Here is a 16,043-nt window from a genome sequence, read left to right as displayed (position 1 = left end):
TGCTAAGTCACTTCAGTCGTGTCGGACTCTGTGTGACTCCATAGACGGCAGCCCACCAGGCTCCCCTGTCCCTGGGATTCTCCAGGCAAGAACACTGGAGTGGGTTGCCATTTCCTTCTCCAATGCATGAAAGTGAAAAGTGAAAGTGAAGTCGCTCAGTAGTGTCCGACTCTCAGCGACCCCATGGACCACAGCCCACCAGGCTCCTCCGTCCATGGGATTTTCCAGGCAAGAGTACTGAAGTGGGGTGCCATTGCCTTCTCCCGGGTTTACTTGCAGTGAAGACAATTGAGGAAGAGCCTCTGATCTCCAGTCTTTTAAGGTATCACTGGCATCACTCTGTGATGCTCACACTGGGGCCCTGGGTTTTGGTGGTGCCATTTGTGAGTAGGGGGCTTTGTAGCGGGTACCTCCCTCTAGGCACATCAAGAAGTCATCTCCTCTGGGAAGGGCTAGCTGCATGGTGGCCATGTGACTGTGTCATTTCACAGGGCCCTGAACTCAGAAGAGCCCTGGATTTGTTTTAATGCTCTGTGGTTGCCATCTTGATATTTGGACAAGAACCGCCATGTTTCATTTTGCACTGGATCCCCCAAATTACATAGCTGACCCTGCTGTGGGTTTAAGTCACCACCTCCTCTGCTCACCTTCTCAGCACAGCCTGCCGTCCTGTTTCCCTCTACCACCTTAAGAAGAACTTCTGTCTCTGACTCTCTGTCATCCAGTGCTTCGTCCTCTTTCTCAGAGTCTGGAGGACGTGTTATTTTCTCAACGGCTGTAGGCATTTACAAAAAGATAGGAAGAACCGCAGACTCCTCAGGGGCTTCTGTCTTCCATCCTGCAAAAATCCCTGAGGCAAGGAAGCACACGAGGGACTGGTTCCTACTTAAAATGAGAAAAGACAAAACAAATATGTGGGGAGAAAAATGACACATTAATCTGCCAATAAATTATTGTTACATGTATAGTTGTGTTTTAATTAACTCTAAGTAAGTTTCATGATCAGTTTTGATGATTTTGGCCAATAAAATGGATCTCTAGGACCCAAAACATATTGTGCTTAGTCATTCAGTCATGTCCGACTCCCTGTGGCCCCGTGGACTGCAGGCCACCAGGTTCCTCTGTTTATGGAATTTCCCAAGCAAGAATACTGGAGGGGGTTGCCATTTCCTACTCTGGGGGATCTTCCTAACCCAGGGATAGAGCCTACGTCTCTTGTATCTTCTCATTGGCAGGGAGATTCTTTACCACCAGCTCTTGGGAAACCCCAACACGTATTGCTGCACTCATGAAAAGCAAGAATACAGAGACCTAAAGCGGGTGTTTCCAACAGTAGGGTGATCATGTACATTCTAGTTTAAACTTGGACATTTTTTTATGTCTTTGTTGCTCTATGCAGACTTTCTCTAGTTGCGATGAGAAGAGGTTACCCTCTAGTTGAGATGTGCAGGCTTCTCATTGCGGTGGCTTCTCTCTCGGAGCACAGGCTCTAGGGTGTTCAGACTTCAGTTGTGGCCCACGCAGGGCTTAGTTGCCCTGCGGCATCTGGGATCTTCCCGGACCAGGGATCAAACCCATCTTCCCTGCACCGGCAGGCGGATTCCCAACCACTGGACCACTAGGAATGTCCCGAACTGGGGCATTTTTGAAAGGGCCACTATTTATAGTTACACTGGAGCGCTAAGAGTGAACTGGGACCGCTTTGGACACACCTTGGGATGCATAGTCCCCCATCTACAGCACAGAGTCAGGACTTGAACAGGTCTGTGTAGCTCATACTCTCTTGATATTAATTAGGATAATCTGTGGCCAGCTCAGCCAACTGCCATGAGTGCTTTATTCCACATCCATTCAGTTTTGGTCCTGTTGACACAGCTTGAGAAAGACTAGGTTCACAACCAGAGAATTTTATTCATGAAAAGCCCGAGAACTGCATTCCTGAGTTGCAATTGGCCAGTGCTCCAGGCATGAATGGGGGAAGTTTCATCTTCAATATTTACTAAAAACAGACGCTGAAGTTTGAGAAGCAAATGTAAAGTGCTCATTTCAAAAGCCTCTTTATATACATGTTAAATCAGTTTGTGGGAAAGAGACCACAGAGATTGTTTAAACATTCATAATGATGACACAACTGTTCGAAAATATGCAGTTCCTTGTAGTTATATGTGGAATTAATTGCATATGGAGGAAGTTATCTTTTGAAACTGGATTAAAAGGAAATAGTTCATAACTCAGTGATATCAACATGCACACCATTGTACTCGGGACTAAGCTTTGCCTTGTCTTTCTTATCTCAGCCACTGTCTGAAGAAGTTGTTTTCTTGCTTAAGGCGTCATGACTGAAGTATGTAGCTCTGTGGAGGACAAAAAAAAAAAAAACAATAACTGGGGCCAGATGGAAGAAATGTCACTTTAGCCCAAGTGGTACTACTGGGAGTCTCTTTCTGACCTTGCATTCTGGAGTTCAGCTTACGTGTGTCGGCCCCTTAGTGGAGGATGTAGAGAGCTGGTCCCTCTCTACTTCTCTGCTCCTTCAGAGTAATGCAGCCAGGGTTTGGGAGCAGGATTTCCTCCCTCACCACACAGCACGTTTCAATATTCATCCTTCAATGAATTACCCACAATTCTTAGCAGTGCATCTAGTTAACCACAAAGCAGTCAGAGAGCTATGTTTAGAGAGAAACAGCTCCTTATCTCTTGCACTCCAAGGGAAATCAGCAGTCATTTCCTAGAGATGGTCTCAGCGTGACTCTGGGGCTCCAGTTCCTCTATGATACAATCAGCACTCAGCCAAAGCTACATAAAGTGGTGGCACTCCCCCGTATGTCTAACTCAGGCACTAATCACACTTTTAGTACATCTGTTGTTTTAAAATTTCCAGTCCCATTAATTCTTCCTTTTTTTTTCTTTTTTAAGATATGAGGAGTTGAGAATACCCATATTCACTTTGAAGTACCGTCACTTAAATGAAAGATCTGGAAAAAAAAAAATCGAGACATGAGGCAATCCTGAAAATATGAATAAAAGAATATAAATATTTCTCCAGCCTCTCTAGTCTTCATTAAAATACGCAAGAGGAAGAAACCGGTTTGCCCTTCTATATTTAATTTGGACTCTGACCTCTTTGAAAACTTCAGCAATATGATTAATTTTAGCTTATCTTATGGAATGTCTCTCCACCTATAAATAAGTCTATTCATCTTCAGAAGAGCATAAATATTCCTCCTGTTTTACAGTTATTTTTAAATATTTCTTACATATAATTGTAATGGGATCTATTTCCAGGACAATAGCTAAGTATCAGTTACATTTCCATTATGCTCTATTAGTTTCATGGTTGGAAAACTTAAGCAAAAATAAGCTTCTCTGGATGAATATGAATCCAGCATTAACCAGAGTAACATGAATAATTCAAAGAGCTCCTGACATTCGATCTAACAAAACCAAAAAGAATAAGAAAAGAGAAGAGAAGGAGGCAAAGAAGAAGGAAAAAAACAGGAGGAGCATAAGGAGCGCTTGGGAGTTTTTAATTTTAGGTAGAGGTATAAAAAAATTACATTTTTTATATTATCCAACATAATGTTAGAAAATCAGAAGACCCTTCTCTATACTTTATTAGTGTCTGATTTTCCACTTTTCTGTCTCCCAGAGTCTGCAGGCTCAAGCTAGGTCCATGTAGCCACATAGGAAAGCACTTTGCCTAAAAGAACATACTAAACCCAGCAATGCATTATTTTATACCTTGAGACTGAGGACGTTAAAAATTATTTCCAGGGTGATATTATCTTCAAATAATTAATAGTATTTATAACAATAACGTATACTTTAAACTGGTGATAAAAGCAACCTGCTCAAGGAGAGATGGCATATTCAGCTATTAAAAATCATATTGCTATGGGAAAGAAGTTAAGTATCTGGTATTTCTAGGGCCACAGTTCATTTCTTATATTTGGATTCAAACCTTTAAAATGAAAACTTACACATGGGACTCATACATGGGAAATGAATGATCAGTTTGTTTGCTTTCTAGATCATTCCCCATTGGAAGGACAAACTTTCCATCAGAAGACAAAGGATACGCTTTTCTCAGAGAAATATCTCCCTATTGATAAATAGAGAGCAAACACCGAACACTTAAGTAGTGTTCCCGCCAGTCATGTGAGCCGTGTCAGCATCAACCAGCTGGTCCTTGTCTGTTTTGCAGTCAAAGAAAATGGGAACTCAGCATGTATCCAAGTTCCCAAGGATAGGAGGATTCGAGCTGCCAGGTGTGCGCATGGGCAGAATGCCCAACCCCAGGTCATCTTACAAAAAGCCTTGCTCAGACATGGCCAGCAAAGGAAAGCAAGCAAAAGGTCACAGTTGCTGTTTCTGCAACATAGTCACTCTCAGCGAGACATCCTCATATTTTGTTTTTTTCCAGTTGTTAACTAAATGTTTAGGGAGCACATTAGAGTCATGAAAGGAGGTTGGAAGGGCAGGCAGCTCAACTGTTGTGATTTCTACCATTCATGAAATCGATACAATTTTTTCAGTAATCAAAGGTGTGTTCCGAAGAACTGAGAATGTGGCAGGCAGGGGTAGGGAATGGGGAATTGCCAAGTAACCGCCACCTTTGACCCATTTGCTTCTATTGATGCCATCTAGGAATAGGGATCATATTTATCAACACACTTTTCAGGCAGAGCTTTCAAGTATTCGCGTGTAACTATTGTGGAGCAAATCTTGGGCAATCCACTTTGCTTCTGTCTAACCTGGAAAGGTGAACTGGAATGAGAGTGATTTTCTGCATAATTTGATCCAATGGATGAATACTCTGGAGTCATGTGATAGGGTCAAGGTTCTTTCAGCTCATGCCTTAGAACCCAGTTACACGGGAGACCATGTTTGAACAATGTCCTTTAAAGAATTCAGTAACTCAACCCCACTGGACATGAGCCAAGACAAGCCTCTCGAATGCCAAATTCCACTCTAGTGGGTCATGTTATTGGATGGCTCAAATGAATTTGGGCCAGGAAAAAAAGGGCCTCCTTTCCCTCAATAGTTTCTTGTCTGAATTATCCAGATAATGGCTTTACTTTTCAACTTTCCTTTGCCTGCAGAGTAGAAAGGCAGCTCTACATTTTTGTCATAATAGAATCATTACCTATAATTCTCAGAAATCATCCTCTTGAAAATGGGTAACTTTGTATCAAAAAGAGCTACCTAATTTGTAATAGTGACTTATTCTTTTATAATTTCTTTTCATTTGTTCACTGTGACTAACTCAACAAATATTTACTGGACAAACAAAAAGACATATTATCCTTGTGTATCATGTCCATTTGTTTGGAAATCTCATTTAGCTGAAAAATCTTTAAAGTGTTATGAAGCACCAGGAAAAGGTGAAAAACTTTTGGAAAAGTTTTCTGCAGAGGCCATGTTTCTTTAAAAACAGAAAGTTCAACTTGTAAGACATGTGTATTCTTTGAAGTCAACATGACATCTTTTGATGAAGAAGATTTCAGGTATTAACATTTAATCCTGACAACATTAGTCCCCCACCCTCCATCCCAGATATACCGTATCTCTCTTTGAAGACTGGAGAAGTGGAAACCTTCATATTGTGACTTTTCCCTTACAGGATGGTCATTTCACTCCAATACCAAGTTGTCTTGTATCTACTAAACTCACCAGTTCATCTTGTAAAGCCCGAAAATATAAAATAAGGCTACAGGGGAGTTTTCTTTCCAGTCTCACCTGTCATTTCTGCTCTCCCAATCCTCCTTCCCAAAACTTAACAGCCCATTTGAGAAAGAAAGCAACTCATACTTCAAGGTAACCCATATGTAATGTATCTCTTTTTCTGCTATGGTATTGATCATTGCTGTCTTGGTTCTTACAATAAAACAAGCTACGTTACCCAAGGGTCAGAGAGAGGGAAGTTACATCCTGAGAATGTTAAGATTCAATGTTAGTTTTGAGGACCCTCTTGCAGTCTTTAAATATGGTCTTCAATGACTCGGCAGTTGGGAACTGAGGAACAATAGCGGACAGTCACAGGAACATGACAATAAAGCTAAGAGGCTCACCTGTTATTTGCCTGAGTGTGTTACCTCTCTCATGAGTGACAACTGCGTGACTCCAATTCTTCAGAAGGGGTCAATCAGAGGACAGAAAAGGCTGTGGGGACATTCAAGCATCAGATGAGTAGATGGATTGGGTGATCATAAATTGTGTGAATGGACTGGATGACCATAAATTGCATGCATTACAATTAAAATCTTTGCTATTGTTGCAATTTTTATAAGTGTGAGAGAATGGCAAATATAATTTGCATACCAAAAGGTACATAAGTCAAATACATGCAAAATCACCATTTAGGTAAAAAATAGGACATAGCCAGCACCTCAGAAGTCTCTCCATGACCTTTACTGATTACCTAACAATCTGATTTTTATGGTAAACACATCTTTTTCTAGAGATCTGTTCCTTAAATACACATCTCTAAGCACTGTGGTTTAAGTTGCCTATTTTCTAAATTTTGTATAAACAGAACTATAGGCTTATGTGTTTTGCTATTTTTATTCAACTTTATGTTTCTGATTGGCCCATGCTGCTAGATGTAATTGTCCTTCATTCATTTTTGTGGCTGGACCCAGATTAAGTTTGACAGGTGAAGATTTAGGCAAGTCCTAAGACTCCATGACTTAGGACTTCACTAGTACCTCAGTGAGACTGTGTCCAGAGTTCTGTTGCAGAGAATAGAATCCTATCTAGGTGGAGATTTACTGCAGATTTTATGCAGCATATAGATCACTTGACGGGCAGACAAAACAGTCTCTAGGGGGACCTTTTAGAAACCTCCCTCCCCTCTCTCCAGCCATACCACAGTACTGGGCACCCAAGCAGCTCCTACCACTCAAAACTTCTCAGCCTCCCACCCTACGTCATCACCGCCTTGACCTTGAAGCCACTGTAATCAGAAATTGTCCTAATTAAGAAGGTCCCATGCTTATAAGGGGGTTCCCTCGTGGCTCAGATGGTAAAGAATATGCCTGCAAGTAGGAGACTCAAGTTTGATCCCTGGAGAAGGGAAGGACTACCCACTCCAGTATTCTTGCCTGCAGAATCCCATGGACAGAGCAGCTTTGTGGGCTACAGTCTGTGGGGTCGCAAAGAGTTTGACATGACTGAATGACTGACACTTACTTACTTATGCTTATAAAGTCATGAATGTTGCGGATCCCAGAACCATTCTATGCCTGATACAAACTTCACCAGCAAAAATTGATAACCCTTTTTTTCCCCTTCATAATACCAATGAAAGGCACCTGTGCTAGTGACTAAACCTCTGCTGGCATTGCCAAGAAAGACCAAACACTTCCACGGCATGCTTGGCAGCAGAAATAGCAAAAGCAACACGAGGACATTGGGTTTGCAGAACTGGAAATACCTGGAACTTCAGCTGAAGTGGGTGGGAAAATGTAGTCTTTCGCTTTCCAGCATTGTTATACAGCAACGGCTTTCACTTTGGGGATCAGGACTCATCGTTAGTGAATCATGAAAGCACTGAAAAAAATAAAATACAGCAGAATAACATTTTCAGAGGGCATCAACCTAGGGTAATTTCTGTTTTGTGCCATACACACAGATGTATGCATTGCAAAGTAAAATATTTTCTCACTGGGGGTTGAGTTTAAAATAAGTTTGAAAGCCACTACACTAAAAGGGGAATGGAATAGATGTCAAGTGCCAAGCAATCATATGCCCCCAACTCCTGCAACCTAACATGGAGTGATAAATGTGTACAAGAATGGGACACTTTGACAAGTCTTGTTGGCTACTATAATCTAACAATTCACTTTGGAGCATCTTAGTGTCTGGATTACCCTTTCAGCCTGCACCCCTTTTCAAGACATCATCCATGAGTCCCAGAATGATCTTTCTGAACACAAATCTGATTATTTCACTCTATTTTAAAGCATTCAGTAGCTTCCTCTGACTTATAGCAGTGACCTACAAACTTAAGGTGCTTGTTAAAATACAGATTCCCAGATTTTCCTTAGAGATTCTAATTTAAATAACTTGAGGATGGGTTCCAGGAATCTGCACTCAAAGTGGGAACCCCTAGTGAATAAAATCTAGACTCCTTGCTGCTGCTGCTAAGTCGATTCAGTCATGTCCAACTCTGTGCGACCTCATAGAGAGCAGCCCACCAGGCTCCACCACCCCTAGGATTCTCCAGGCAAGAACACTGGAGTAGTTTGCCATTTCCTTCTCCAATGCATGAAAGTGAAAAGTGAAAGTGAAGTCTCTCAGTCGTGTCCGACTCTTAGCGACCCCATGGAGTGCGGCCCACCAGGCTTCTCCGTCCGTGGGATTTTTCAGGCAGGAGTACTGGAGTGGGGTGCCATTGCCTACTCACCTTAAAGGACCAATATGACCTCTCTAGGAAACCATATTTTATACCTGCCTGCATACTCAGTTGCTCAGTCATCTCTGACTCTTTTGCGACCTCATGGACTGTAACCCACCAGGATCCTCTGTCCATGGGATTTTTCGGGCAACAATACTGGAGTGGATTGTCATTTCCTCTTCCAGGGAATCTTCCCAACCCAGAGATTGAATCAATGTCTCCTGCATTGGCAGGCAGATTCCTTATCACTGAGCCACAAGGGAATAATACTAAGTATTTTTTTGTATTATAATCACACTGAGTTGTAACTATTTGTTGACATTATTTTGCTATGAAAACCAGGAACTTATTAGATATTAGCACTGTGTTTTATGGTTTGGGGCTTTTGTTGTTGTGTATGTCCACAACCTGGCACCATGTAAAAGTACCATCGATACCCACTCAATACAATGAATGGGTGATGTATTGATTGGTACTTGGATGGATAGATTGTTCAATGAAGAGAACTACTTCTCTAAGGTAGGTATGGTTTCCCTTTTGATATCGGTTTTCAACAGAGATTAGAACTGTTACTGCGGGAATATCTGAACTTCTGTCGGGATAGCTGACGCCTTTGGAAAACCAAATGAATTACATGTTAAGACCAGGTTCTATGGATTCAGCATGAGTCACCCATAGGGGGCAAGGCTGGTGGGTGAAATTTTGATTAAGAATTATATTGGTGCAGTCTCAAAATATTTCCCCACAATATGCTGATCACTTACAAGTGGGAAAATGGTGAATTTTATGTTTCCTGAGAAGATGCTGGGAAAGATTGAAGGCAGGAGGAGAAGGGGATGACAGAGGATGAAATGGTTGGGTGGCATTACCTACTCGGCGGACATGAGTTTGAGCAAGCTCTGGGAGTTGGTGATGGACAGGGAAGCCTGGCGTGTTGTAGTCCATGAGGTGGCAAAGAGTGGGACATGACTGAGTGACTGAACTGAACTGAGAAGTCTCAAGAAAACATAATATCATATCATTTTCCTGCAAAGAAAACATGACCTGATTCTGGACGTGAGACAAACTTAGGTAGAGAAATACATACAGACTGAAAAGATGGAAAGACTAAAAAAAAAAAAAAAAAAAAAACCACTACTCCAGATTGAGTGATATTGGAAATCTATGACAATTAAATGATCTTGGTTTGGCTACTGGACCATAAAAAAACAGATGTTACTGGCACAGTTGGAAAAACTTAAGAGTGTTCTATGAACTGGATGATAGTATTGATTGTTTTGTATTGATAGAATTGTATTGTACTGATATTGCTTTCTGAGCTTGGCTGTACTTTGGTTGTGTAGAAGACTGTTTGTTTTGGAAAGATAGAAACTGGGGGAAGTGAGAGTGATGAATCATCAGCTCTGCAGTTACTGCTTAAATGGTTTAAAAAAGAATAATGACAAAATTAGATATGTATGTGTGTGTAAAGAGAGAGGCGGAATAAAGGTGATAAAATATTAATAATTTGGAACTCTGAGTAAAGAGAATGTGGGAGTTCTCTATACATGTCTTGAAATGTTTCTGTATGTTTGAAGTAATTTAAAAATAAACCGTTGACTTCTATTTGTGACCAAGATGGAATAACACGGATCAAATTTACCTTCTTACCTTAAACAACTGCCAAGGCAGCTTGAATTTGGAGGACAAAGTACCTGGTTCAGAGGAGAAAGCTGCATACAGACGAACTCTGAAGATGTGCGGAGGGTTCCTTTTGACCATTTAGCAGAGACTGATCGGCTTACGTATATGAGAAAACTGTCCAAGGTTGGAGAAAACATTAACAAAAAAGTATTCAACACTTGGGCTACCCTGGTAGCTTAGCCAATAAAGGATCTGCCTGCAATGCAGGAGACTCTAGTTTGATTCCTGGGTCAGGAAGATCCCCTGAAGAAGGGATAGGCTACCCATTCCAGTATTCTTGGGCTTCCCTGGTGGCTCAGACAGTAAAGAATCTGCCTACAATGTGGCAGACAGGTTCGATTCTTGGGTTGGGAAGATCCCCTGGAGGAGGGCCTGGCAACCCACTCCAGTATTGCTGCCAGGAGAATCCCATGGATAGAGCCTGGCGGGCTACAGTTCATGGGGTCACAAAGAGTCTGACATGATTGAACAACTAAGCACAGCATTCAGCACTCACAAAGGACCAGCAGTAGTGTCCGTTCCCACCAGGCCGACTGTAAAATGTCAAAATTCATGAGATATTGGGTATAGAGTGTTTAGAAGAGTCTTGCCTCAGTACTAAGGGACACATGAGCAAGATTAAATGCAGCGCTAGTCTAGGCTAACAAGTCTTAAAAAGCAAGGCCCAATAGGATCAAAATTTTTCCAAGAAACTCAGCTGCATATGAGAACAAAGCTGAAGAATATTTATAGGTATACAGAAATATGCAGGAGCCAGCAAGGTAAAATTCACAATGTCTGGCATCCAATAAAAGAATAATAGACTATCCTAAGAAGCAGAAAAATGTAACCTATAATAAGGAGAATAATCAATCAATGAAAACCTACATAGAACTGAAACAGATATTAGAATCAGCAGAAACAGACATGAAAAGAATTATTTTAGCTATATTCTGAAAGCCCCCAAATAGAGATATAGAACATATGAAAAACAATGCAAAAAATCGAATAACTCAAGCTAAAAGCTACAATGTCTGAGATAAAAAAATTCACTGGATAGAATTAATAGTAGATTAGATATTACAGATGAAAAAATTAGTGAATTTGTAAACATAGCAATAGAAGCAATATGAGATGAAATGCAAAATGAAAATGATGAGCTTCAGTAGCTTTGAGACAACTTTTAACATCCTAATATACTGTAACCTGAGTCCCCAAATGAGAGGTTGGTGAGAGAAAAAATATAGTTGAGGAAATGACTGGAAAATTCCAAATTTGATGACATCTGAAAACTACCTATCTGAAAATCCCAATGAACTTCAAGCACAAGAAACATAAAGAAAACACACAATGGGGGAAGGCGTTGTTGTTGTTCAGTCACTCAGTGGTGTCTGACTCTTTGCGACCCCGTGTACTGCAGCCTGCCAGGCTTCCCTGTCCTTCACCATTTCCTGGGGAAAGGAAAGGGTGAGATGAATCGAGAGAGTAGCATTGAAACATATACATTACCATACGTAAAATAGACAGCCAGTGGGAATTTGCTGTATTGATGCAGGGAGCTCAAATCTGGTGCTCTGTGACAACGTAGAGGGGTGGGATGGGGTGGGAGGCGGGAGGGAGGTTCAAGAGGGAGGGGACATATGTATCCCTATGGCTGATTCATGTTGATGTATGGTAGAAACCAATGTTGTAATTGGTTTGTATTGTAATTTGTTGTATTGTACTGTACCACTGTATTGTAATTTGTTACCAATTGTATTGGTAAAAATATTATAAAGCAGTTATCCTCCAATTAAAAATAAATTAAAAAAGAAAACTATACCAAGACATATGGTAATCAAATTTCTCAAAAGCAATGATAAGTAGAAAAATCTTAAAAACAGCTCCAGAAAAACTACACATTATATACAGAAGAACAAAAATAAGAAAGATAGCAAATTATCTGGCACAGTAGAAGCAAGATGACAATAGAGAAACATCTTCAAAATACTGAAGGAGAAATAACTAAACCCTCTTACACTATTGGTGAGAATGTATATTGGTGCAACCACTATGGAAAACAGTATGGAGGTTCCTCAAAAAACAAAAGAGCAAGTTGCCATATGACCTAGGAATCCCACTCCTTGGCATATATCCAGATAAAAAATATAATTTGAAAAGATACATGCACCTCTATGTTCACAGCAGCACTACTTACAATGGCCAAGACATGGAAGCAACCTAAATGTCCATCAACAGATGAATGGATAAAGACGATGTGGTACTTATATATAGTGGAATACTACTCAGCCATAAAAAAGAACAAAATAATGCCATTTGCTGCAACATGGATACAACTAGAGATTATCGTACTAAGCAAAGTAAGTCAGAAAGAGAAAGACAAATACCATATGATATCACTTACATGTGGAGTCTAAAATATGACACAAATGAACATATCTATGAAACAAAAACACTCACAAACACAGAGAACAGATTTGTGACTGCCAAGATGGAAGGACTGTGGGGGAGGGGAGAAAAAAACTTTTTCAATCACACAAAAGCTGAAGGAATTTATCACCAGCAGCTCCTCAGTATAAGAAATGCTAAAGGACAGTCTTCAAGCAGAAGGAAAATGTTACCAGATGAAAATTTGGATTTACTAAAAAGAAATTTATTTTTGGGGGCTCCAAAATCACTGTGGATGGTGATTGCAGCCATGAAATTAAAAGACGCTTACTCCTTGGAAGGAAAGTTATGACCAACCTAGATAGCAGAGACATTACTTTGCCAACAGAGGTCCATCTAGTCAAGGCTATGGTTTTTCCTGTGGTCATGTATGGATGTGAGAGTTGGACTATAAAGAAAGCTGAGTGCCAAAGAATTGATGCTTTTGAACTGTGGTGTTGGAGAAGACTCTTGAGAGTCCCTTGGACTGCAAGGAGATCCAACTAGTCCATTCTAAAGGAGATCAGTCCTGGGTGTTCTTTGGAAGGAATGATGCTAAAGCTGAAACTCCAGTACTTTGGCCACCTCATGAGAAGAGTTGACTCACTGGAAAAGACTCTGATGCTGGGAGGGATTGGGGGCAGGAGGAGAAGGGGACGACAGAATATAAGATGGCTGGATGGCATCACTGACTTGATGGACGTGAGTTTGAGTGAACTCTGGGAGATGGTGTTGGACAGGGAGGCCTGGCGTGCTGCAATTCATGGGGTTGCAAAGAGTCGGACACGTCAGAGCAACTGAACTGAACTGAAAAAGAATGAAGAGAACCATACATGGAAATTATGAGAAAATATATGACTTATTTTTTATTATTAAATTCCTTAAAAATATTTTATGATTTAAACAAAAATTACAGTAATGTGCTATGGGGTTTATGGCATATGTATAAGTAAAATGGATAAAGACAATATCATAAAGGAGAAATGGAAGCATAGTATAAATATGGATGATATGGGAATTTTTCCAACACCTCTATGTCAATAACATCAACACCATAGATGAAATGGATAAATTCCTTGAATGATACAAATTATCAAAGTTCACAAAGGAAGAAATATACAGCTTGCTTAGCATTATATATATTTAAAAAGTTGAATTTGTAGTTAAAAACCTTCTTGTAAAGAATATTCCAGATTTAAATGGCATCACTAATTAACTCCATCAAATATTTAGGGAATCAGTTCAGTCCAGTTCAGTCATGTCTGACTCTTTGCGACCCCATGAATCGCAGCACACCAGGCCTCCCTGTCATCACCAACTCCCGGAGTTGACTCAGACTCACGTCCATCAAGTCAGTGATGCCATCCAGCCATCTCATACGCTGTCGTCCCCTTCTCCTCCTGCCCCCAATCCCTCCCAGCATCAGAGTCTTTTCCAATGAGTCAACGCTTCGCATGAGGTGGCCAAAGTACTGGAGTTTCAGCTTTAGCATCATTCCTTCCAAAGAAATCCCAGGGCTGATCTCCTTCAGAATGGACTGGTTGGATCTCCTTGCAGTCCAAGGGACTCTCAAGAGTCTTCTCCAACACCACAGTTCAAAAGCATCAATTCTTCGGCGCTCAGCTTTCTTCACAGTCCAACTCTCACATCCATACATGACCACAGGAAAAACCATAGCCTTGACTAGATGGACCTTTGTTGGCAAAGTAATGTCTCTGTTTTTGAATATGCTATCTAGGTTGGTCATAACTTTCCTTCCAAGGAGTAAGTGTCTTTTAATTTCATGGCTGCAGTCACCATCTGTAGTGATTTTGGAGCCCACAAAAATAAAGTCTGACACTGTTTCCACTCTTTCCCCATCTATTTCCCATGAAGTGATGGGACCGGATGCCATGATCTTAGTTTTCTGAATGTTGAGCTTTAAGCCAACTTTTTCACTCTCCACTTTCACTTTCATCAAGAGGCTTTTTAGTTCTTCTTCACTTTCTGCCATAAGGGTAGTGTCATCTGCATATCTGAGGTTATTGATATTTCTCCCCGCAATCTTGATTCCAGCTTGTGTTTCTTCCAGTCCAGTGTTTCTCATGATGTACTCTGCATATACATCATGATGTACATGATGCATATAAGTTAAATAAGCAGGGTGGCAATATACAGCCTTGACGTACTCCTTTTCCTATTTGGAACCAGTCTGTAGTTCCATGTCCAGTTCTAACTGTTGCTTCCTGACCTGCATATAGATTTCTCAAGAGCCAGGTCAGGTGGTCTGGTATGCCCATCCCTTTCAGAATTTTCCACAGTTTATTGTGATCCACACAGTCAAAGTTTTGGCATAGTCAATAAAGCAGAAATAGATGTTTTTCTGGAACTCTCTTGCTTTTTCCATGATCCAGTGGATGTTGGCAGTTTGATCTCTGGTTCCTCTGCCTTTTCTAAAACCAGCTTGAACATCAGGAAGTTCATGGTTCACGTATTGCTGAAGCCTGGCTTGGAGAATTTTGAGCATTACTTTACTAGCATGTGAGATGAGTGCAATTTGCAGTAGTTTGACCATTCTTTGGCATTGCCTTTCTTTGGGATTGGAATGAAAACTGACCTTTTCCAGTCCTGTGGCCACTGCTGAGTTTTCCAAATTTGTTGGCATATTGAGTGCAGCACTTTTACAGCATCATCTTTCAGGATTTGAAATAGCTCAACTGTAATTCCATCACCTCCACTAGCTTTGTTCATAGTGATGCTTTCTAAGGCCCACTTGACCTCACATTCCAGGATGTCTGGCTCTAGGTCAGTGATCACATCAATAAATGATACTAATTCTACACAAACTCTTCCTGAAAATTGAAGAGATGGAAATAACTTCCCATCTTATTCTGTGAGCCCACTATTACCTTAATACCAAAACCAAACAAAGACATTAATGAAATAAGAAAACTATAGGTCAGGATTCCATATGAACATACATACAAAAATTTGAAATCAAATTTTAGAAAATCAAATCCAAGCATACATGAATGGCATGGTACATTATGATCAAGTGAGGTTCATTCCAAGAATGCAAGTCTGGCTTACTATTAAAAATCAACTGGTATAACTCATCAAATTAACACACTGAAAAAGAAAACCCATATCATCTGAATATATGCAGAGATAACATTTGACAAAATCCAGCCTCCATTCCCGATGAAAACTTTCAGCAAACTAGGAATAGAGAGAACTTCTGCTCACTCTGATAAATGACATCTAAGAAAAACCTACAGCCAGTATATAATACTGAATGATGAAAGACTAAATGTTTTCTCTGTAAGTTCAGAAGAATAAAAAGATATGCCTTCTCATACTCATATTCAAAACTGTACTAGAGGTTTAGACAGAGCATTAAGGTAACAAAAAAAAAGCATCTATTTTGGAAAGGAAAAAAGTAAAATTATTTCTATTTCAGAATGCATGATCATCTATGCAGAAAATCTGATAAAATATGCAAAAGCACTCAGAACTTCAAATTTAGTAAGTTTGAAGGATAAAAGATTGGTATCAAAATCAGTTGTATTTCTATATT

General features: G+C 40.4%; 1 long non-coding RNA gene across 1 annotated transcript; it reads right to left on the bottom strand.

Annotated features, from left to right (window-relative positions):
* Window positions 1-1,887: 1,887 nt before the first annotated feature.
* On the bottom strand, window positions 1,888-10,981 carry LOC101905683 (uncharacterized). Its single transcript, XR_234576.5, has 3 exons — window positions 7,436-10,981; window positions 6,072-6,162; window positions 1,888-2,975 (listed from the first exon to the last, which is right to left on the bottom strand). It is a non-coding gene; the product is annotated as an uncharacterized lncRNA (long non-coding RNA).
* Window positions 10,982-16,043: the final 5,062 nt, after the last annotated feature.

The sequence above is a fragment of the Bos taurus genome, chromosome 5, assembly GCF_002263795.3.
Source record: "Bos taurus isolate L1 Dominette 01449 registration number 42190680 breed Hereford chromosome 5, ARS-UCD2.0, whole genome shotgun sequence".
NCBI classification, from domain to species: Eukaryota; Metazoa; Chordata; class Mammalia; order Artiodactyla; family Bovidae; genus Bos; species Bos taurus.
Note: the sequence above shows the minus strand (reverse complement) of the source record. Positions and strands in the feature narration are given on the sequence as shown.